This window comes from Brienomyrus brachyistius, chromosome 18, assembly GCF_023856365.1.
Source record: "Brienomyrus brachyistius isolate T26 chromosome 18, BBRACH_0.4, whole genome shotgun sequence".
Classification (NCBI taxonomy): domain Eukaryota; kingdom Metazoa; phylum Chordata; class Actinopteri; order Osteoglossiformes; family Mormyridae; genus Brienomyrus; species Brienomyrus brachyistius.
In genome coordinates this window covers 5,424,440-5,448,507 of record NC_064550.1, presented here as the reverse complement: position 1 = coordinate 5,448,507, position 24,068 = coordinate 5,424,440, and the positions used below count along the sequence as shown (strand labels likewise).

The 24,068-nt window shown below is 36.9% G+C and overlaps 1 long non-coding RNA gene across 1 annotated transcript; it reads right to left on the bottom strand.

Annotated features, from left to right (window-relative positions):
* Window positions 1-18,181: 18,181 nt before the first annotated feature.
* On the bottom strand, window positions 18,182-23,202 carry LOC125712659 (uncharacterized). Its single transcript, XR_007383365.1, has 3 exons — window positions 23,007-23,202; window positions 18,945-19,027; window positions 18,182-18,798 (listed from the first exon to the last, which is right to left on the bottom strand). It is a non-coding gene; the product is annotated as an uncharacterized LOC125712659 (long non-coding RNA).
* Between the last annotated feature and the right edge of the window lie 866 nt (window positions 23,203-24,068).

Genomic DNA, 24,068 nt, shown 5'->3' with positions numbered 1-24,068 from the left:
AATATCTCAAATTTCTCAAACATTTAAAGAGTTTCACAAAAATTTGGTAACTCATTATATACTGTCTGCCTTGTGCCCATTGCTTCCGGGATAGGCTCCAGACCCCCCACAACCCAGTAGGATAAGCGGTTTGGAAAATGGATGGATTATATACTGTCTGCCTCGTGCCCATTGCTTCCGGGATAGGCTCTGGACCCCCGCGACCCAGTAGGATAAGTGGTTTGGAAAATGGATGGATGGAATATATACTGTATGTAAAATGGATAACTTCTGGCAGACACGATGACGAGTTGAATCATGAGTGTTCAAGTCTGAGTCAAGACTAAGTCTATTCATATGTGGACTCGAGGCCAGACTCGAGTACTACAACCCTGCTAAATGGCATCTCACGATTGCCTGTAGAGTATGAGCATTTGCATGTATGGCCCCTACGATATACTAGTATCTAGAGATACACGATATATCGGTTTACATCGGTATCAACTTACATTTGTTAAAAATAGAGTTGGGTGTCATTTGGGATTTTTCCAATACTGGTGCTAAAACAATACTTTTAAAACACACTGGTGCTTAAATGATGCTTGAACCCATACTTCGAAAATAAATAAATAAAGCATAAAACAAAGGTCATTAAAGAACATTACAGTAAGAGGGTGGCAAATTGGAGCTTCAAATTAAACAATAATATATATATAAATTACTAATGAATTACACAATTTTCTGTGATTAATTGTGACTAATTACAGCTAATATTACAACTTATAACCCAAAATATTTATACATTGAATCCCAAAATCAATGTACAATTAACACAAATGGGGGTATATGGGTCATTATTACAAGCTCAATACTGTAGCATATTCATTGATTGGTTAAAAAAATAAGTCAACAAATTACAGTAACTAAAGGCATTACTTTAATATGTCTAAAGTTAAGACAATTTCAGCTGCACACCACAAACACTATTTCATCAAAATAGTTTAAATAAAAATCTAAAGTTGACCCATATTTTAATTTAATTTAATTGCTTTACGTAAATACACAGATTATTCATTTTCAACAAAAATATCACTTGCAAGCAAGTATCGGCTGAATTCCAATGCTTTTAAAAAGGTTTGATGAACAGATGGCAAAAGGGATGTTAAGGGATGTTCTTTTTAATTACACAACTTGGCAATAAATGGCAAAACACATCGGGGCAGATCGAAGCAAACCAGGTAATATCAGGTTCCTGTGAGAGTCTCACTGAATGTTACGAATTTAGCTTTGAATTCTGGGATTCACAACGTAACATCACAACATAAACGGCCACGTTCTTTACAACCATGACGGAATATTACAGATCTCTACTAAAATCTACGCCCATACTACTGTCCCATTTGGGCAACATAACTCTGCATGCTTTAATGCCATCAAAGAAATAATGACGCATTGCGGCTTAAAAATGGATACAACCCCTTAACATTGCATTTCGGTGGCACTCAACCCAAGTTAAAAATCAAGAAATTGGCACTGGTCCAACGTACCATGGTTTATGCAAGCTGCAAGATACGTCTAATTCATTCCTGTATAGAGTATAAAACAGCGTAATGTCATTCTGATAATCTGCAACAGTAAACTTGGCTAGTTTCATGCCAGTTTCCCGCCCCCCAGGCTAAGAGATCAGCATTTCCACATTGGTGCACTTCTAGTGGTTTCACATTCAGAGTGTCCCCCCGGTTTTGTACCCTATGCTGCCTGGGATAGACCCCAAGCTCCCTGTGACGGGAAACGATAAATAACCTGCAAAATCAAAGGCAAATTGAGAAGTAAACTGGATGGATGTGCTGAGGACACAATCAACATAACAGCGTGGTTCAGGACTGAGACTAGCATCAAGGTTTTTTGGTCTCAGTCACTAAGAAAGCAATAAGACAGCAATTTATGGGACATACAGGGGGACAGGTGAAAGTACTCTCTGCAGAAAGCACTGATGACTCTCCCACCCAAGCTGGATGCAAACTGGCCACACAGATACAAACAGAATTATGATTCTAAAATCCACGATTAACTAATAGAAAACTGACTAAACTGAGCTTTGTTGTACAAAATCCATTTCTGGGTTTTTCTTATTTTTAGACCCTTGCCCCAATTTAATTTGGTACCATACTGTAATAAAAGTCCCTTACCTTGCATATCCAGGCCACCTCCCAAAAAGAGCTTAAAAAGCCGCAGAACAGTACGGAACACCCCCAAAGACTGATTAGATAAAAATGATCAGTCTTATAATACACACGCAACGGAGTTCCAATAACGCTGGAAAAATAAAAGTAATGTAAATCCCCTCTGAAAGTAATGTATTTTAATAATTTCATATCAGGTCCAAAAGTTTGTTCTGTAATTATGAAGAATAGAGGGAAGTTGTAAAATGAAAACCAATTCAGTATGACATGGAAAAGAAGTGGGTACAGTGTAAGAATTGAAAAGACCATGGGAGTGGATTGTAACAACATATCATGTAATAATGCCACATTATGTAATAACACTGCATTATGTCGACAGAATGTAACAAATTTTCAATCACAAAATGTGGTGTTATTGCATAATGCATTGTTACATAGATGTTTCTATAAGATAACAGGTGAAGCAGTGTTTCACCAGAAAAAAAGAACAGGAAAAAACCTTAGTTTCATATTATAAAAAGCATCTTTTTAATGTACCATCACCTCAAATAAATGTTCAAAAAATGTCTAACAAAGCATTGTAAAATAACATGCTATTATTTCTTTGATTGAGTTAATGCATGCAGAATAAAAAAAATAAATAAATAAGATTAATTAAGAATGATACGAGCACAGATTTTAATAAAGATGTATAGTATTCCTTCATTTAGATAGTGACATGTTGTGACATTTGGAAGTTGGTGGCAGGATTGGAACTCGGGAAATGTTCCATTTGGACTAATGTGGTGCTGAGGTATCACGCGCTGCACGGCTGCACTCAGGTTCTCATCCCTGAGGAGGTTTGTCGCGTGGCGGGTGCAACTACGCGCTGTAATCAGTGTACGCTCCTTCCCCACTTCCCCACTCCTCATATCACAAAATCCCAGAATTCAGTGTTAAATCAAACAATTACCAGACCGAGACATGCATAGAATAAAAATATTGTAATTTGCAATATTTGTTTCAGTTCTTTTATGTTGTGAAGTGTATTTTCAATGGATGACACTTTTATCATGAGCTTTTAGATCAGTCCTACAGTTGAGTATCACGGATGTTCGGGGACAAAGTGCATTATTATTATCTCTTCCCATTACCTCGATCTCACCACTTATTCTTCTTGTGATCTCAACAAAACAACTTTTGTTAATTTTCTTCATGGACATGGCACTTAAGGGACCGATTGCCAAACTTGAATGTGTTCCAGTCCCCCACCTTACAGATTGGAATAGAGGTAATTGTCAAGTAATCAATTTATCCTTTTTGGTCAAAACAGCGTCATCACGCAATAATCAAATTTAAAAAATTTTAAATAACATTTACCTTTCCGAGCTTCCCCTGGTAACTCTGTGTTTCACGTTAAAATGCAATGAACTGCGTAATTCCCTCAGGCGAAGTCTGTAGAAATGCAGACTTACTGTACAGAAAGTGTGCATAAAATTTGCAAAAGAACCCTCATGCACTGGATAGTTTGATGGTGGGAATAAACCTTGACGTCCATGAGTTTGTGAGCTTGGACATTGCGATTGGACCCTAGCGTTCAGCAGTTCACCATAGAAAGTACTTTTTAGCAGTAGGTAAGCAACACTGCATAAGCCAGTGAGATGGCAAAACACTGTGGAAATATTGGAATTGCATGTAATGAAAAGATCACACTGCATACAGCCTCACAGCTAGAAGGCAAACTTAATAACGCAGTGAAGGAAGAACGCAAATCGAGTTTGAAATCAAGCCCAGCAAACCCGCAATTTGTCGTTTGTGTAAAACTGAACCAAAATGTACAATGCATCCTTAAAAGACCCAGATGGTCCTCACTTGTTTTAAGAATATATATTTTACCTTGGAGAAAATTGTGAAATCAATTAAGGAAAAACAATGATTAATTGACTTGCGGCAAGTTCCCCAAGTCAGGCGTAACACTTGCCAAAAATTTCTATATATATATTTAATTTTCTGACTCATACATCACAGACTTTTATGTTTCTCTTCTTGAAGTGCATTTTCAGTGGAAATATTGTATTTTCATTCACTTATTTAGCAGATCCATTTGACATACAAGTGATGCAGGTGATGCATCACAGGCATAGCTGCCATAAGCCGCCATAATTAGCTGAGCCGATGCATTCAGTCAGAATAACCTTGACTGGATTAAATACTGTCCCTTAATATATGTCTTCTATTTAAACGAATGTGAGATGTTTTGAATATATGAATGCAGTTGAATGAAAGAACATAGTATGAAGTAATCAGGAAATTAATAGAGGCATCACAATCTCCGAAACAGATCTCTGCATATACTCACACACATACATGCACATGTTATGTTGTTTTGAAGAGTGATTCTGACTATTAAGTCACAATAATGACCATGAAGAAGCTGGTCCATGTAAGCAGGGGCGCTGCTAAGGATTTTGGGCCCCATGAAAAGAATCTTGACAGGGCCCCCAACACAGTTTATTGGGGGCTTCTCTGGGCCCCCTCTCAGTCATGGGCCCCGAGAATCGTCATCATTTACCCCCCTTTTACAGCGCCCCTGCATGTAAGCTCAATGACATCTCCTGCACATTGCTTTCTATTGTGCAGACTTAAGCTGGCAAAGGTGCTGACTGTAGATGGAACTGTTTAAAAATGGATGGTGTATTAATACTTTTGCCTAATACTATACATGGAATTCTCGAACATTCGTGAAAGCAAAACTAAAATATTCTTACTTATTTATGATGTTTGCTGTACTCCAGGAAGATAAAACATTATTTGAAAAAGAAAATTATAATAATAATAATCATTCATTTATGAAAATAACATTGTGTAAGAAATGTTCAGCTTCCATTTATTACAATCCTGACTCAACAATGAATTATGGAGCAGGTTGAGCTGATGAGAAGCTTTGAAAGTTATTAATTTTTTTTTTTATCAACATACAATTATGTAAATTCTTCTTGAAAGAAAGTGATCTCTTAATTTGTGCTTGAGAATTAAAAGCAAAAAAATAAATGATATTGGCCCCCATACAATGCAACAATTATGCATTAATGACTATAATATGGAGTAATGATTACCCTTCATACCTTCAGTGTACAAGGGGAAGTTTTCGATTACATGAAATAGGTAATGAAATAGATGCCAAGGATAATAGAATCCAAACATTAGGAATATCATGCAATTTTGATAAAACAACAGATTATGGGAGTTGTGCTTCATGGCTACACTTTCAGATCTGATCTTTGGGCAGAATTATCCCATTCTAAACCACCTTGTGTTCAAAGTCAACTGAGTGCCATTAAGGGAAATGTCACTTTCAGCTATGGTGTAAAATAGAAAGTTATTCAATGTTAATTATTCAGCCCCTCAATGACTCATAGTGTCAAGACATAAAAAAACCAATAACAGAAATATTGATCATCAGGGACTAAAACCTAGGCTGGGATGACAACCCGGTCCCTGAACGGTACACAGCAGCCAGATCATCATGACCCATAATAGAAATATTGATCATGGAGAATGATGACTTTGGGAATACAATCAGTGCGTAATTCATTACTAAAGCGATCTCATAGCTTCTTGCCCCTGTACACCTTCCCCAAAGGGTGTTTGATTTAATTAGCAAACTATTTAGGTTATATCCTCCGGGTCTCATGTCCTGGCACCAGTTTCACATATGTTGAATTGTAATGTACTTATAACTGTTACATGGTTAAACACTAGGGCCAAAATGGAAGTAGAAAAAAATTAAAGGCTTTAATGATCATCAAAAACCCTTTATGCATATATAAGTGAATTTTGCTTTACAAAGAGATTAAAATATTATAAAATGAGAAAACTAAAAATTATCAATGAGTGAAAAATAAAAAATAGTTCCTATAGTAAGTATGTTGTGTGTATCATCTGTATTAGGTCATTTTACCAGGAGCAAAGAGTAAGGAATTTGCAGAAATAGGAAAAATACTACAAACCAACCAATTTACCATTACGTCATATAATTATACAACTGTACAAATATACACTTTTTGCTTTTTGAATTTTTTCAACATTACTTTAGATAATCTACCATTCTCTTTGATCTTGAATTGTTTCCTGGAAAATAGATCCTTTCTCGGAAAATACACTGCAGGTACCACCCCCCCCCCCCCCCCCCTCCAGACTGGAATCATTCTGAACTCGATAGTTGTTTTACAGGGGTTCAACCTCACTGGTCTCAAAAAAAAAAAGTGAAATGTTTGAGAGAAGTAAGACACAATGGATTATGTTTTATTGTGTCAGTTGTTGGACATCTCTGTAGTGCAAACAGGAACTAATCAATACCAAGCTTCAGTTCTGGGGTTAATTACAGCACCTGGTTAGATCTCTTTGCAGAAACAAAGTGAAACTTGTCTGTACCTCTGGTGATGCCGAGAGCTCACGCAGCGGACCGTCCAGATGATCAGCACCAAGCCACCGCCCAGCGGTCACCAGATCACCGCAGGTGGCCACGGAGCCAATAGCATGCAGTGAGGGGGCGGGACGGCCTTCCCCGGCACAGCTCGACACCTGCATTGCATCAGGAGGTGGCGGGAGCGCTGGCTGGTGAGCTATTCATTCGTGTTTTCTGTCTCTCTGAAAAGAGGCAGCCCAGAGGACGAGCAGCCAGAAGGTTGTGGCACCTCCCACCGGTAGAGGCCAGCTTCGGCACTCTGACTGCCCACGACCTGCCTGTCACCTTTCTGATCGTACCTCCTTCCTCTGGAAATGAACACGGCCCCTTAAGGGCTTTCTCCTGGAATAATCCTTCTCGTACCTCCTTAATCACCACAATGCAGCAACGCTAGCATCTTTGCAAACCCTTTAAAACTTTCTCTATTTATGCATAAATATAGGCTATAATGTGATCTGATATATAAGCGACTCCTACACATAAAACTCGATGGAGAACTCAATTAAACACAATCAAAAGGTGATGCTTTACATCAACTGCACCTTTGTGATGCATTCATTATGCATTCATAGAGCATTCAGTGCACCTTTATAATGTATTTACTGTATGATGCATTTATAGAACATCCATAAGCAGCCTAAAGGTATGCCATAAAATCCTAACATACCTTACCAGTTTCAATATATGTTTATAACAAACTACAAACATTATATGATTATACTATGGGTGTGTATATACAATGCCCGGCCAAAACAGAAGTTGCCATTAGAATTTTTCGTTGAACTGCCTATAGCTTTGATTATGCACATTTGTCATGGCTTTGTTTCCACAGGCTTATACAACATCTCACCCTTAATTTCCATCCAGATTTGCATTCATTTCTCACCGAGATCCTGGATTGACTTGTGAGTTGAACCACTCCATAAAGCCTCCTTCAGAACATCCCAAAGACCTTCAGTGAGGTTAAGGTCACGACTCTGTGGTGATCAAGTCATGCGTGAAAATAATTCTTCATGCTCCCTGAACCACTCTTTGACAATTCGACCCCAATGAATCTTGGCATTGTCATCTCGGAATATCCCCATGCCAACAGGGAAGAAAAACATCCATTGCTGATGGATGGAGGAGTAACCTGGCCAGAAGATTCAGGTACTCAGCTGACTTTACTTCATTGCTGCATAACGTTGCTGAGCTGTAATAATGATCCAGTCATTGGCTCTTAAGTATTTGCTGATATAAATTCAAATGGTGACTTTTTTTTTGGCCTGGGAGTGTATAAATATACACACACACACACATTATGAAGGTGCACTTAATATAAAGTGTTCCCCATCAAAATAATACGTTTTCTTTTAGTTATTGTTAGAAATCATCCAATTTTACCCGGTGCGCTGAATAAGACAAGTGGGAACAGTAAATGAATGGATGGATGGATCAAATATTAAACGTTTTTGTTTAAAGAGCACCTGCTCTGCACTCTTGATTTGGCATTATGCTTTTACTTCCTGCTCTTCATAGTGTGAAGTATTTTCAAAGTGCCTCCCGATTGCCTGAGGACAGTACCATGTAAGTCTTTTCTAGAATCCTCCATGGAGTTAAAGTAAAGGTTATTGACTGGCCACTCTAGAATAAAACATTTTTTTTAATTCCTTTAGATTCATTTCCATTCCATTTTAAATATGTATAAGATGACAGCACATTTTTTAATCTAGTATTTTCCTGTAATTTAGTATGTTAATTCATCCTTTAAACCTAATAGGCTTCCGGTTTATGTTAACCATCTTCAGAGTTATGTTTTACTCTAGGCATGCTGTTGGCCGGTTAAATATCTGCCCTGCATCTCTGCCAAATGTAACGCCTGACATTTAAAAGAAAAAGTCTGATATCTTAGCGCATCACTTTGTTTTTTTGTTTTTTTTTTACCATAATCTTCAGTCAAAAGTTTATCTGGAAAGAGTTATACTGGCTTTGATTATTTTTTATCCTCCTTCTTGTCACCATGCTAAATAATCTGCTTTTGTAAAGTGTTCTGGATATTACTATCTGATGCATTTCTCTAATCCCAGCTTTTAAAATCTGTAGGTCTCTGAAAGCTGTTCCACAGTAGATTCCTTTTTACTGAGCTGCCCATTTCAGAAGGACAGCTTGATTCAGTAATTTTGTGATACGCAGCCTCCATTATTTATGACTGAATGGGTTGGACATCTAGGAGTTTTAAAGGTATTCTCACATGTTTTATCTATAGTACATAACATATTTACATTCATATGGGTCTTTGTCTAATAGCCGTATATACAAATTGCTATTTTATGATGAACTGTGAAAGCAGCAGTATTTAAACAGTGTACAAATTGCTATTTTATGATAAAATGTGAAAGCAACAGTATTTGAACTCTGTACAAATTGCTATTTTATAATGATGAACTGTCAAAGCAACAATATTTGAACATTGTACAGCATTTCAAACCACCAGACTTCCAGCCAAGGTTTTCCTTCAAATTTAATTTACGGTATTATTAATGTTGCCACTAGTTTGTCACAGAATCAGACTGAAATAAGGTAGTAAGTAACATGTAAGTAAAGCCTTTTTACTGATACATTGGCTTGGAGCTCAGGTAGAATTTCCATGTTCTAGTTTAACCAACACAGAGACACAAAACTGAAAGCTTCTGAAATATTTAAATAAATAACATTACTCGGTCAGAGCTTTACTTAACACTTGCAGTGCTGGGGGAACAAATCCTACCTCTGCTCCTCTGTCAAATGTCCCCACAATATGATAAAAACTTGTTATTTTGACATTGTGGGGACATTTTCTCACTCCCCACAAGCGGAAACTCAGTTCTATGTAGGGGTTAATGTTGTCATTATTGGGATTAGGGTTTTGCCCATAATATGGAGTCCCCACAAAAATATAGATACCCAATCTCTCTCTCTCTCTCTCTCTCTCTCTCTGAAGTGTATTTGTTTGTGTGTGAAGAGGCTGTTTGCTAGTCCTCGTGTTGCACAGGTTTCTTTTAAATCCCATGGTTTCATCCTTCATTCCAAAGACATGCCTGCAGGCTAAATGGCATCGCTGCTTAACTGTTCTGCTCTGTGGTCTAACTAGCATCCAGGGCTTTCTGTAACAAAGTGCAAGATAATAATCTGTCCATCATCCAGTTATTTTGTAAAAGATGGGTTATATAACTTACGTAAAATATAATCGGAAATGCAGTACCTACCAAGTGATATTTACAGTAATGCTTCATCACAGATTACGGCAAACATTAGTCATGATCAGAATGTACATTTATGACGTGGCCATTAAGCATTTTCTGATTGCTTACACAAACTTTTCATAATGCTACGCAATTTGGAAAAACTACACACACAAAGCCTGCAATTTACCAAAACTTTACGCACGAAACCCATAATTTACCAAAACTATACGCACGAAGCCTTAAATCAAAAAGCACAGTTCTAAAAAATTTCATCACCGAAAAAATCTCATGTAAAACTTTTGCATATGAAAGAGATATCCATCAGTAAATGAAGAGTACGACACAGTCACTCACATTGCAGATCAGTTACACCACTTCAGCAGAACTGTACATTCCAATCCCCTTTTTAAAATGCTTTATCTTGTACACAATCAATAAGCACTACAGCTCAGTAATGATGAACTGGGTTTGAAACAGAGACCAAAACTGCGGTACAAATGTCCATGACCCTTCCCCCAATCACAACCAGCCGTTACTTCTCAAGTTCAGCTTGTTGAGCTATCAGTACAATACTAATGTTATATAACACAGTTTTCATTTCACATAAAACTATAACACATGTAGATCACATTCCTATTCTGCTCAAAGTAAGAACAAGCTGTATATTTTATAAATATTACACTTTAAACCTCTTCTTGTTGTCCAGCTGCATGTGTCATGTGACTATTTTTGTCCAATCGTGAATGAGTGATCACGCCTGTTCTGAATGCTAGCCTAGTTTCATTAGCTCAAGATAGATAATAACCCTGAGATTTCAGAGCAAACAGTTCACACATGAATCATCACAAAGCCATATTGGTTTATTGATACATGACTGTAGCACAAAGCTGTATTTCACCTGTTGCTGTTAATACTCTACATAACTGTATTGTACTACAACGTATTCTGTCCATAGTACTACACAACAACAATGAGTATGATATCCTTTAATTCAGTCACAGTACTGCTCAGATCCTAAAGCATTTTCCCAGAACTGGGAGGAAGCCTCACCAGGAAGCCAGAGCGAAAGCTAAGCCTGCTGTCAGAAGAACACGCAACGGCAATAGTGAACATGGTGTTAGCCACTCACAAGTGTCACGTACGGGAAATTCAATGCAGCATAAAAGATGATAAGGATACGACGCAGGGCCTTCACCAAATCAGCATTTCAACCATAGACTGTATTCTGTGTTGTAATATGATAGAAATTAAAGTACCATATATAGTTACTTTTGAAAGCAATTCTGAGTCAGATACCAGTTACGAGGGAAGAGATGAGTATCTGGATTGACAAGAGTATCTGGTACAAATAATGTGTTCTTTCTGAAGCCAACTGTCAACGAATAAGTGTTATTTTTTCCATTTTTTCACTGGATTTCACCGAAAGCGGCGGCACTCACTGGCTGGATACACACACTGTCCCTCCCACATAGCCATGCAGTGAGTCATGTGTATGAGGAGAAAGTCTTCCAGGTGTCCTTGAGCGTCTTTGACCAGCATCACATGCAAACGCTGCATTACGTGTGTAAACTCTGCTCTGAGGTGTTGCTGCATTGTGTGCATTTTAATATCACATGGTTTGTCTTCATTAACATTGTATTTACTTCAATTCATGTAGTTATTTTGAAATCTTGGTGATAAACTTTCCCGACGCATTTCGCCTGACAGCAAACCCGAACCCCGCCAAGAGCACCTGCCCCTTTTGCCCCTTATGCCTTAAAGTGCCTCCATTTAAAGTGCCCCTTTAAAGTGTGTCACAGGCTGCGAGCGCAAGGCCCTCAAAGTCTCTGCACGGTAATGACTGTAATTTTGTTCAGATTCAAGATAGCGCTCCAAAAAGTACATTTAGTTCATATCATACTTTTCAAATCTTTTGGAATATTGGAGAATCCAAGGAATAAGGGGAAAAAAAACCCGTCCAAAAAAACGTAACATGTACAATAATGTATGATTCATACATGCATGATATGTGATCTTACATGATACTGGTGGTCACATTTACATATGACCATATATGGACTGTATATGCATTTGTGACCCATCACCACGAAATGAGTCTTATGGGTGTATTTCTACCAGTGCGACTACCAGTGGTGACGGGTCACATTTGTCGTCCAACATAACAGGCATATATGGTCAGTGTAAAACAAAAAGAGTAATATGTATTCTTACAAGGCATTTTCAAATGGGAATATTCATATATTGCGAACTTCTAGTTTAAACCACACCCACATGCAATATGAAGCCCTGCCCATTTTGGATATGGATACAGATGGAAGACAAATCAAAGATATCGCTGTGAAAGAGAGAATCTTCTGCAGAGGATGGAGGAAGCCGGCGGGGATATGCAGTACAGGGCTTATGGAACAGCAGAGCGGATTTCTCCTGCTGTCTTGGGAGGGCGTTGGAGATGGGGGTCGGGCAAGTCAACCCAGACCACAGACGTTATGCTAAAGATATGGCTGCAGAGGTTAATGACTGATGCTACTGACAGTGAATTTTTAAAAATCGTATCTCTTTATGTCACATTTATTTTATTTTTTTGGATGTATCGACTATATTAGCTTTGACTTGTGATTTTTTTTTTCATGCAGTACATAAATTTGCTGACTGTTTTCTCTATTGGAATTTAAGTCAACAACTTCAGTAATTAACTTACTTAAATTCATGAGGTATTAATTATCCAAGTATGGTGTGTTAGTGGTCAAGTTCAGCAAATATCTGAGTATAAGCAACAGTAACATCAAATACTGTGGCGACTTGAGGAGAGGTTTTGAAATGGTAAGCTGACACACTGATAAAAATCAATTTCATTCCTTTCATTAAAAAATACCTCTTTGACAGCTTAAGACATTTGCACAGTACTGTATGTGTATATACGTATGTGTATGTGTGCACATTTCAATGAATTATTGTAAGAGGAGTTCCTTTTGGAGCTAACATGTAATGATTATGTAGACAGTGACACCTGGAACAGCCAACACAACATGCTGCCTTAAGATGAGGCTATATTTATGTTTTCAGATGCCTAAAATAAAAATAGGGCTAAAGAAGTCTGACAGACTGAAGTACAGGAAACTAAACTGCCTGATTATATAGCACAGGGCTCTCATGAGCTAGACGGTCCCCCTTGTAAAATTGCTGAGCTCCAAAAAAATGAAATAAACTTCAGACTTGAAGAAGAGGGCAAAGTAGAGGAACTACATCTTATCAGAGACAGATATGATTCAAGATTAGGAAGGTACATTAAAAAGAAGTGTCAGAACGCCGATGGAATTCTGCTCCAGTTCAGTGATTTTGTTTCTGTGGTGCAAGATAAGAGAATCCTATACATTTGTTCTTTAAAATCTGTGGTAGTTCCTTAATTTCCTTGCAAATTAAACTCAATCAAATTTAAAGACATTAATTTAAAATGCAAGCACTAGATGACCGTTCACTGAGGCTATATGTAAAACTCTTAATGCCTAATTATGTGTATATATGTCACCTAGTCTTAATAATTCGCAATGAACAAGTGATGAGATGACTCATTGCAAGAGATGCATTGCATACAAAAGCTCTAAATACCCTTATTATTGAAATTGCATTGAAATTGTCACGCAGTGTCAGAAATTATGGTGCATAACATTTTTCTGGTTTAAATGTCATGTGGTTATTAGATACTTATAAGGACAAATAATTGCACATTTCCTTTGAGATCAATAAAGTATCTATCTATGCATGTCTACCTATCCATCCATCCATCCAACACCATGGTTTCATAAGTGTCCATTACCGTTAATAATGGGGGCTATTCTGAAGTTCACAGGCAACCCACTCCATTGTCCTCTTCTTCCTTAGATCAGATTTGCTTACTAGTCAGCCTTGTGGCTCCGATACTTTGCACCTGTGTTTGCTGCAGCTCCTGTTGTGCATGTCTCGGTGTTTGTTGTTTATAGCAAGGTGGCCAGGGCACATTAATGTCCCTCCTGTGTTTCGCCGAACCTCTGTGCCTGAGCCCTTCCCCTGAACATCTTGTTCCAGAGCTGTCCACCCCGACGCCAGCCCCAAACCCTGCTGCTCGTCTGTTCCTCAGTGTTTTTTCCACCAAACCCCAGGAGCACTGTGAGCATAGCTGAATGGAATTGCATGGAATGGTTATGTACTTAATTTAATGAAATATTTTGCACCAAATTCCCAGAACAGCAATGCTTGTTGGATTCATTTGCTATTGAAGAACTGTTTATTTTTTGAGCAGCTTATTATATAATTTTTTAACTGATGCTAATGTTTCATTTGCACAACGAGCCATTGTAAGAATGGCAGAGAAAGCTTTCAATTATTCTAAATTGGCTTACATTTTTTTTTTGTTTTGTTTGACAGGCATAATTCAAAAGAATACTGAGGTTCTAGGACACGTTAATCAGGTTCCAGCATGCATTACAGTTTCTCTATTGCTTTGGCACATTTCATGAAACATACTTAGCATTCTCAGGACGATAAGGACGTTTGGTGCCACTTTACAATAAGGCTGCCCATATAAAGAGTTTATTAATGGTATATAATCTGGTTATTAATTAGGATGTAACACTTTGTAAATTATTGATGGACAATTTTAAACAAGTTATAACACAGTTTTTTTTTATTAACGAGTTACTACCATTTATAAGTGGCAAAAGGAAGCCTTATTGTAAAGAGATACTGAGTATTTCTCAAAACAGTTTATGCATATAGCACAACACTATGGTTTAGCCGCAAGTGTCAAATGCAAATAACTTCAGTGAACTAGTCATTGCCACGAACATGAAAAGGACAATCAGCATTATTTTAACCCTGAGCATGAAAATGCTTAGATATATTTACAAAATGTCAATGCAAGTGTGCTTCTTAGATCCAGAATTTTTTATGATATTTGGTTCTCACTTTCTCATTGTCGTTGGCTGATAATCTTTCGTTAGCAAACTGATTCATGTCAAAGACACCAATTCCAGCACTGCAAAGCTCTTCGTTACAGTATGTAAAGTTCACTGGCAAGAGGAAGCACTCACATGCACATGTAACTTCTTCAGATGTCATGACACAGTACAATAGCAAACCGCAAAGTCACACAGCACTGTATAACACAAGAACAGCAAACTGGCAACACAAATACAACAAAAGGGCAACGAAATCATATGCTATGAGAAACAAACACACAACAATGGCATATCACTGCAATTTACAGAATATATTTTTAAATAATTTTTAGCTTGGCTAACTGTTTTGTTTGTGGTGACTAACATGATGATCACACACATAAATAGTTCTGGATGTAAAATTATTACAATGGAAAACTACATAATCTATTTTTACCAACAAGACTAATGTAACTGAAAATTGTGCCAAATGGACAACAGTAGAAAACCATTTGCAGACATGTACAACAACATCTGGAAATTTGTGTGATGCAATGGGAAGTGTTCTGGTGTGCAGAAGTGACATTGTGGTCTGGGGATTACACTTCTTGTTTTGGAAATGTTGTCATTTGAGAAATGCTGCAAATGCTATTCCCTGCTGGGATAGGCTCTGGTCTCCTGCAATCCAGAATAGGACAAAGGGGTACAGAAAATGGATGGATGGATGGATGGATGGATCGTTGGATGGATGGATCGTTGGATGGATGGATGGTTATTCTGTAAATTCTTGCTAAAATAGCAACACTTATTGAAAACATTTGGGAAACGCTGAACTAATGTGTAAACTTACAGTAACAATGTTGCAATATTTAATTATAAACACCTTTATAAAATCAAGACATATGGTATACAACACCCTGGAAAGTTTGTAACACCATGTAATGTTGCATTAACTTTATCTACCCAACTTAGAGCCATCTAGCCCTACTCAACGGTAAACATTCTGCATATGGCAGAATATTACAAACACATTATCTTATAATGTAGCAATATTCAAGTCAAAATTTTACAATCTGAATTAAAATAATCCATGTGTCAATCACTTATTGTTATATATAACTATAAACATCAGAAATCAAATTCAAAATTACTTCAAAGTAAAAGACAGTTAAACGCAGTATCCTACAAAATAATCATGACAAATCAGTTCATTAGTATAAGAGCTGCTTCAACTGAGATGGAAAAAATTCATACGAGATGGGGACTGTATTTGGGGCGGTGGACCCACAACAGAATGAAAAGGGGAACGGAGAGAGAAAACAGATTTGCCGCTCAGTGAAGGGTAATAACAGCCGGACCATTGGGACACAATGGCTGATTAAGTGATCAGGGGTCTGTCAAGAGAGAGCAAAAGTATTACTATGGAAAACTGATTGAGCCTGCAGGGACGTGTCTCCTGCCATGACTAGCACTACCTGAAATGTGATAATTGTGAGAATTATTGTCTATTGTTTAGAATAAAGTGTTTTTGTTTGATACTCTTATATGTTTATATTTTGTATATTTCATTAGATTCTGTATATTTTTAGATTATAATTTCTCAAATTTTATGTCTGTCAGAGCCCTGCAGAAAAATGATTTCACTACATGTTGTACAAGTATGACTGCATACGACAAACTCTGACTTTGAATACATTTCATTTCTTTGTAGATTGCAGTAAGTGTATAGAGTGTGCTCTCAAGATATTTCAGGTTATTGCCTGGTTATAAATTTCCTAAAAATGGGGGCTAGAAATTAAGCCGAGTCTACTCTGCATTCAATACAGAATAGGAGGAGGAATGTGTTAGTAATCCTCTTTATCCCATGCATTTAAAGTAATGTGATCTAAGGAAACTAACTACTGACATTATAAGAAGTCTCTATATTAAATATGTACAGAAATTCTGGCTGCTCTCATCAAATCAGGCTAATGCGCAATCCTGTGATTGACAGATGAGGGTGACATCATGTCCTTAGTATAATGCCCCTTTGTTGCCAGCATTTCTCTGTATGGCTTGCAGTTGTTACCCATTTATCAAATAAATGGTGCTTTTGGTTGCCAGGAGTTTCTCCTTGAAAGACAGGCAGGAGAGGGCGGTAAAATGGTTTGGCTCACAGGCAACCGTGATAATTCAGCACTTTGAAGTTAGTAAAAATGCAGCACATTTTTACAACATAAAGATCCATCCGTCCATGCATGCATGCATGCATACATAGACACTCACATGCATCCATAAATAAAAATCCACTTATTGCGTAGTTTATTTTATTAATTGTTTTCCTGCATATACTCCCATATTCAAGTGTGCATGTATTATGGGAAATTGTTCTTGAAAATGCATATAAAAATAGGAGAATGGGAGACTGAGGAAATGTTATAACTTCACTTGTATACGGCTCAAATGTTCACGATTAGGGTTTTTCTGTGTTACAAATTGGACATCGTATGAGCGTGATGTCTTTATATAACGTCATGGGAGAAATCAAAAGCCAAAACTCATAAAGCAACTTAGTGAGTTGAGAATTATGCTTAACTTTCCGTGAAATACATTTCAGCAGAGAAATCAGAACCTGAATTCTAGAGCACGATGAACGGGCCTCCAAAGGCATTAATAAGATTCAACTGTTCTCAATATGTGCTCAAAATTACTAACCCTTAACGGTGACTAAATTTAGAAGGACAATTTAAAATATTTTTACATTTTCTAGGTTAATCACATACTGAAATAAACTCAACCCAAAGGGACATAACTGCTCATTCCGGAGTTGGAAAAACAACACTTCCAAATGGAATTTTCCTAAGATCATCTTTGGGCTGTTTCTACAAAGAATATTGAAATATTACGCGAGTAAATATATGCTGAATCAGCTTTGCCTCCAACGCATAATACATGCAAAGCTATGCCGTGCATTTAATTTGCAAGTCACTGAAGTCCTTGGTCGGTAATGTGGCTCAGTTGTCCCACAGTTGCCCCTCTCTCACGTGTGGAGATTTCATGGTCTCCATCTGTCACATGTAAACTGGTGTCTTTAAATCCTTCATACTGTAGTACGTTGGTGAGTTTCTGCACGAGTATGCCCTGTGATAGACTCGTCTCACCCTTCCCTGAGTCCCAAAGCTGGCTGCATTTTCATTCTATTATTCTTTACTATGTCTGAATTAGAGTCCGTTAACCATTCATTAATAATTGATTTTGCAATCCACATCCAGTACAACCATAAAAACAGCTGCAAAGATCCATGCCCTGCTACAGATTCTCTTGGATTGTAATTTTCTTTAAGTAGAATAGAGATTGTAGCCTTAATCTAGCAGCACAGAGCCAGGTAACAGAGAGACTTGGGCAAAAGGGCTCATTTTATATGCTATTAATGTCGTTGTCTCTTGATTAGATTTGTTATTACATGGAACATATTGTAAATACTGTTGTGAAAAAACAAGCCTTTTAATAAAATCAGGCTCATAGATGTTTTCTTAAAATTCTTCCCCTGAGAAAACTTTACGTTATGCATGTCAAGGATTTGATCCATTCACTCATCTTCCGAACTCCTACCCAGCAAAGGGTCAAGGGGCGAGGCAGCAGCAGCCCGGTAAGCAGAACACCTGTGCTGAGTATGGGATTCCCGCTCATGCCAAGAATCACAAGCGTTTTATAAAGCATATGAGTGATTACAGGTCAAATGAGGGGTGATGTCCTGTCCAATTCCCTCCCCCCACACACTACCACCATAAATTATACCCATGCTATTGTTTATGATTGCCACCATAACTAAAATTTTCTATTGAGAATTTCTTGTTTTTTTTTGTTGCCTTTACATATGTGTATCAACACAGCAGTAGAAATAATTGGATTTCAAGTGCAGTTAGTCCATTTGAACACAGAATCTTGCTGTGCCTCAGGTTGCAGGCGATCCATGCAGAGACACAGCAGTTTCTTAGAAGATGCAAGTACAGGGAACGAATAAATGGTCCATCCTTTGGTCTCTTTCTGGCATCTACTTTGTTCCCATTCAAAGTGTTGCTTTTGTATTTCATCTGGAACAGAGAACTAATGGTTCTAAGAAAACCCTTGTCCTCACGTATGATGGAAAGTGGGATCAATGAATGCAGTCAGGAATAAAAATGATACAGTAATATGTATTACATTTGATTACGAAAGAGTGCATATTTGACCATAAAACCTGAAAGCAGCTTCAGCTTTATGTGTGTGGATTCGGCATGTCCTCGGTGCTTCATGCTGTTTTCCAGGCATTCCAGGTTCCCCCTGTGGTCCAAAGACATGCAGTTAGATGTTTCTACATTTTGTGGGGTATGTAGGTACTGGCATCCCGTCCAGCGTGTACCCTCTGCTCGTTACATGTACAACATATTACAGCTTTTCCTCAATTGCTTTGACAAATTTCATGAAACGTACTTAACATTCTCAAGACTAAAAGTGCATTTCTCAAAACAGTTCATGCGTACAGCACAACACGAGGGTTTCGCTGCAAAAGCCTGAACGCCACAATTCTAAATGACAGTCGGTTCCCACTTTCTTAGTGTCACTGACTGATTTTTATTTGGCAAACTTACTTATTCGTGTCAGACACGAGTCCCAGCACTGCAAAGCTCTTCATTACAGTATGCAAAGTTCACTGGCAAGAGGAAGCACTCACATGCACATGTAACTTCTTCAGATGTCAGGACACAGTACAATAGCAAACCGAAAAGTCACACAGCACTGTATAACACAAGAACAGCAAACTGGCAACACAAATACAACGAAAGGGCAACAAAATCATATACTATGAGAAGCAAAAGCACAACAATTTATAGAATATATTTTTAAATCATTTTTAGCTTGGCTAACTGTTTTGCTTGTGGTGACTAACATGATGAACACATACATAAATAGTTCTGGGTGTATAATTATTACAATGGAAAACTGCATAACCTTTTTACCAACAAGACGAAAGGAACTAAACCAAATGATGACATTTGTACAAAACCATTTGCATATTTGTACTAAAACATCTGGAAATTTGTGTGAAGCAATGAGAAATGATGTTCTGCTGTGCATATGTGACATTATGGTGTGGAGATTACACTCGTTTTGTAAATGTTAATTGTCATTTGAGAAATGCTCCAAAGCAAACAGAAAAAAATTGTAACGATATGAACTACATTCTAATTGACAAAACTAGAACAACATTTCTGTGGCATACCGCAGACATTGCACACTAAATGAATTGAACACTAATACTAAATTTCTATATATTCATCATCTGGAAAACATTGAACAAAATGCACAAAGCTGACTGCTTATGTAGACACTCATAGGCATAAGGATTATAACCTCTGGAGTGAATAAGGTGGCATGATCTGCGGTAATTTGCTCAAACCATAATTTATAATAAAAGCTACATCTCGCTCAGGCAGATACTGTAGAATATGCAGAATTAACAAAGATTGGTTTTAGTGCTCTTTATGCAGCGTTTTATACCTGCATAGTGAATTTCACATTCACCATTATAAAAAAGTTCGCTACTGGTTCCATGAATATTTGCAGCCACCTAATTTAATTCCCAAAATCTGTGAATAATGCAGCGTATGAAATACCAGAAATATATCTCTCTGAGCGACACATTTGGAGGGTAAGGCAGAGAGCTCAGCTACAGATGAAATGGAAATAATTCTCAAAATCAGTGTCATGTCCCGCATGTGAACACAGAGCAATCAGGGCAATCAAAACATCAGTCAGGGACCAGACCAGAGGAACAAACAAGGATGGGAGATGTGCTAAACGGCATTTCAAATTGCTGATCATAAAACATTTACACATTTTAAATATTATACTCATATCCATATATAGTTACTTGAATTAAGTTATGAAGCTACTGAGTTGCTTAATCACTAATGATTATTACATAGTGTATATTGATAGTTTCCTACAAGTATTAATATCCAATTAGCCCTTTCTAGAACAGGTATATAGCTTCTGAAGTCATGCATGGGTTGGTATTTTTATTTAATATTTTGTGACAAAATTGTTCATTAAAAATAGGAGGCACATAGCACCATATACAAGAAGCTTTTGTAAAAACGGTTTCTCTCCATAAATAGTCCACAATGATGATAAACATGCATAACATGACACTGCTTATGAAACATTAAGAAATCAATGTGATTAGTAACAGGTTCAAGGCTTATTACTTGCACTCTAAAAAGGTCATGATGAAGGCATAACACTTATAGGGTTCATTGTGCTTTTTGGATTACAAAGCCAGCCCATTAAATAAATGTACCTCTTTCTAAAGTTAAATTTAGAGGCTGTTATTCCTGAATGGCCTTTTTTCCCAAGTAGTCTATAAAGTCTATGGCCTAAAATCCAGGCCAATAAAGGAAAGGGAAGAGAAAAAATATCCAATCACCTCTTAGAAGTGGCCCTATATATATGTGTGTATAATTCTGTAGCCAGAACCATGACATATTTTCATTGCAGTCAGTAATGCATATGGTATTTTAGAAAGAATACTACATACTCAGAGAGGGCCTCACAGACACATGCAAATACCCCCTCATACTCAAAGACTAGGCCACAATGCCATGCTTGTAATTACTTTTCTATAATATTGCCTTCTGTAATTGTAAATTGATGTAACCTTTTAAGTATATATAATTTTTTTTGTAATCATAACCCTTTACTGAATAAGTTTTGTTAGAAACCTGAATAGAAAATATCCCATATTATCTAAAGCATGATAGAAATGAAAGCTTTGAAATCTGCAAAAACAACTGATAAGAAATAATTGTAATGTGTTTTGTGCAGTTATAGAAATTATAGGTAAAGAATTGAAATTAGGTGTCAGTTATTCAGTTATAAATACTAACAAAATTAACGTGCAGCATTCATACAAGTGCGAATACCCTTAAAATGTAATGGCTTAATGGAAAAATTTGCAGATACGTTGATATAACAGAATATCTTAATTGGATTATGACATGAGGAAAGGCAAATTTCATTCTTGAACCCATCAACACATGTACAGACAAATGATAATATTACTATTATATTAGCTATAATTGTGCTTTTCATCAATTTTACCCAACTGTACTACAGTACTTTTTATTTATATTTTACTAGACAGGGCAAAATATGTCTCAGACTGCCATACTTTGCAAATGTGAATTTTTCTCATCCAATTTTTTCTTCTGAAAAAGGTAATGGCTGGCGAAGAGGTCAACTCGGAGGTTCATAAGTGGGTCCTCGTGGCTGTGAGCTTTCCTTAACACTTGGATTTGTGAAAACATTTAGTTCAAAGGAGAGATGTATGTTTTTAAATTTAAAGAAATCCATATAATATTTTATGTTTCTGTGGTATTTGGTGTTTCCTGGAGTTGAAGCCTGTTCATTGAGTGTTGGAAAACAATATGAGGTAGACAATGAATCGGGTGTGAAGGAATTGATTCTCCGAATCATCTCTGAAGTCTGCAAGGGGCTCAGTCTGGTATTACAGGTCAAACATCAAGAATGTCGTTCTTCAGCCACAGGTGACAAAATCATCCACGAAGAATTCCCATGTAGCATATGACAGCTTCAAGACTCTGAAATTAAATTTAAACTCCCCATTTACATTCGTACTCTATCCAATATTAGTTGCACAATTAATGTCTGGAAAATCTGTTTTATAACTGGCTTATAAAAATTTTAATACTGTGACTTTTTAAATACCAACACAGAAAATACAAGTTAATAATTACTCAGATTATTTTAATTATGGATCATTTTTGACATTTGGTATGCACTCATTTCATTAATTTTTCTATGTGATACGTTCGTAGATATTACCATTTGTACAGAATTAATGATGCCCTTAAATGCGATCATTCTTTCTGTATTTAAACGTGACCCCAAAAGCTTTCCTATGAATTTCTCATTTTAATTTGAAAAAGAAGAAAATAATAATGCTAATCTAAAGGCCCATCAGACTGGATTCCATCTTTTCAAGGTTGTCTAAGTAATCATGTTTTTGACAAAGTGTTTTCAGGTAAAGTATAGCAACACTTCCCTTAAAGAGAAATAAAATATTTGTAAAATATTTTTCTTTTTTTCAGGATGATGTATTTTTCTATTCATTACATCAGGAAAAGACATGAAAAGTAAAGGCAACTTCAGATACGCCATTCAGCCCGAGCCGTCTGGCTCTGCAAAGGGGAAAAATTTTCAGGGGAAGCAGATTTAAACAGCAGAACTCTGCACAAACCTTTGATGGAACCCAGCAACCTTTAGGTGAGACTCTTCATCTTTTGCCACCCATCCATCTTCCATAATGGCAAACTGTGGTGGAGGATACACTTGGGGAAAGGCATTTTGGGCAAAGCAAAATGGGTTTTTATCAAAGTAAAACCAAACAAACAGACAATCAGGAAGAAACCAGATCACAAGGGATCTTAACAGGGCTGCCCACAGGCAGACCGAAGCAATATTAATGACAGGAACACAGAACTGGGAAGCACTTTGATACCAGTCTGATGAGAGAGCAAATGAGAGGCAGCTGGAGAGATTAACTCAAGGGCAGGAATGAGAGGCGTGGCTTGTTAGGGTCAAACGAGGGAGGAGGCAGGAGTGTCAGGTGGACATGACAAAAGCAATTTTAAAAAAAAACAAACAAATTTAAAGACTTACATGCAGGTGTACCTAAATATTTTTCTGAAATATATTGTGGTGTTGTGTTCTTTGCATGTCAGTCAAGGAATTGAATTTCACCATAAAGAAACAAACAGATATAAAGATATTATCATTAAAATAATATTATCTATCAAATAATTTATGATATTATCTATCAAAAAATTTGAAAAAAAAGTCAAAGAACACTGAACTACTATAGAGAACATCTAACAGTAAAATTTAATTAAATAATTCATAAATAAACAGTTACATTTTCTGTAAATAACCCAGGTTCGAATAGTTCTATTTTTTCCCAGAAAGATTATACAATTCTAGAAACATATGACATAAGTTTTGCTATTAATACTGTTGTGGGACTATGGTACTTATGTGCACATATAAATATGCATTCATAAGGAAATGTATTTATAAAATATTTAAAATAAGCTTTGATTTCTATTATTGTTTAATTAATTAACAAAACAATTTAGCAGACATTTAGCATGTCTGTATCTCAAGAAAGGTTAGTAGCTTAACAGACAATTACAGCGAAGAAATAAACAGGCAAATTCCACCTTAAGGTTCAGGCAATTTATAGTTTGATGGTTTTGAAGGTTACATAATCTTAATATTTATGCTTCTGAGAGTCAATATAAAG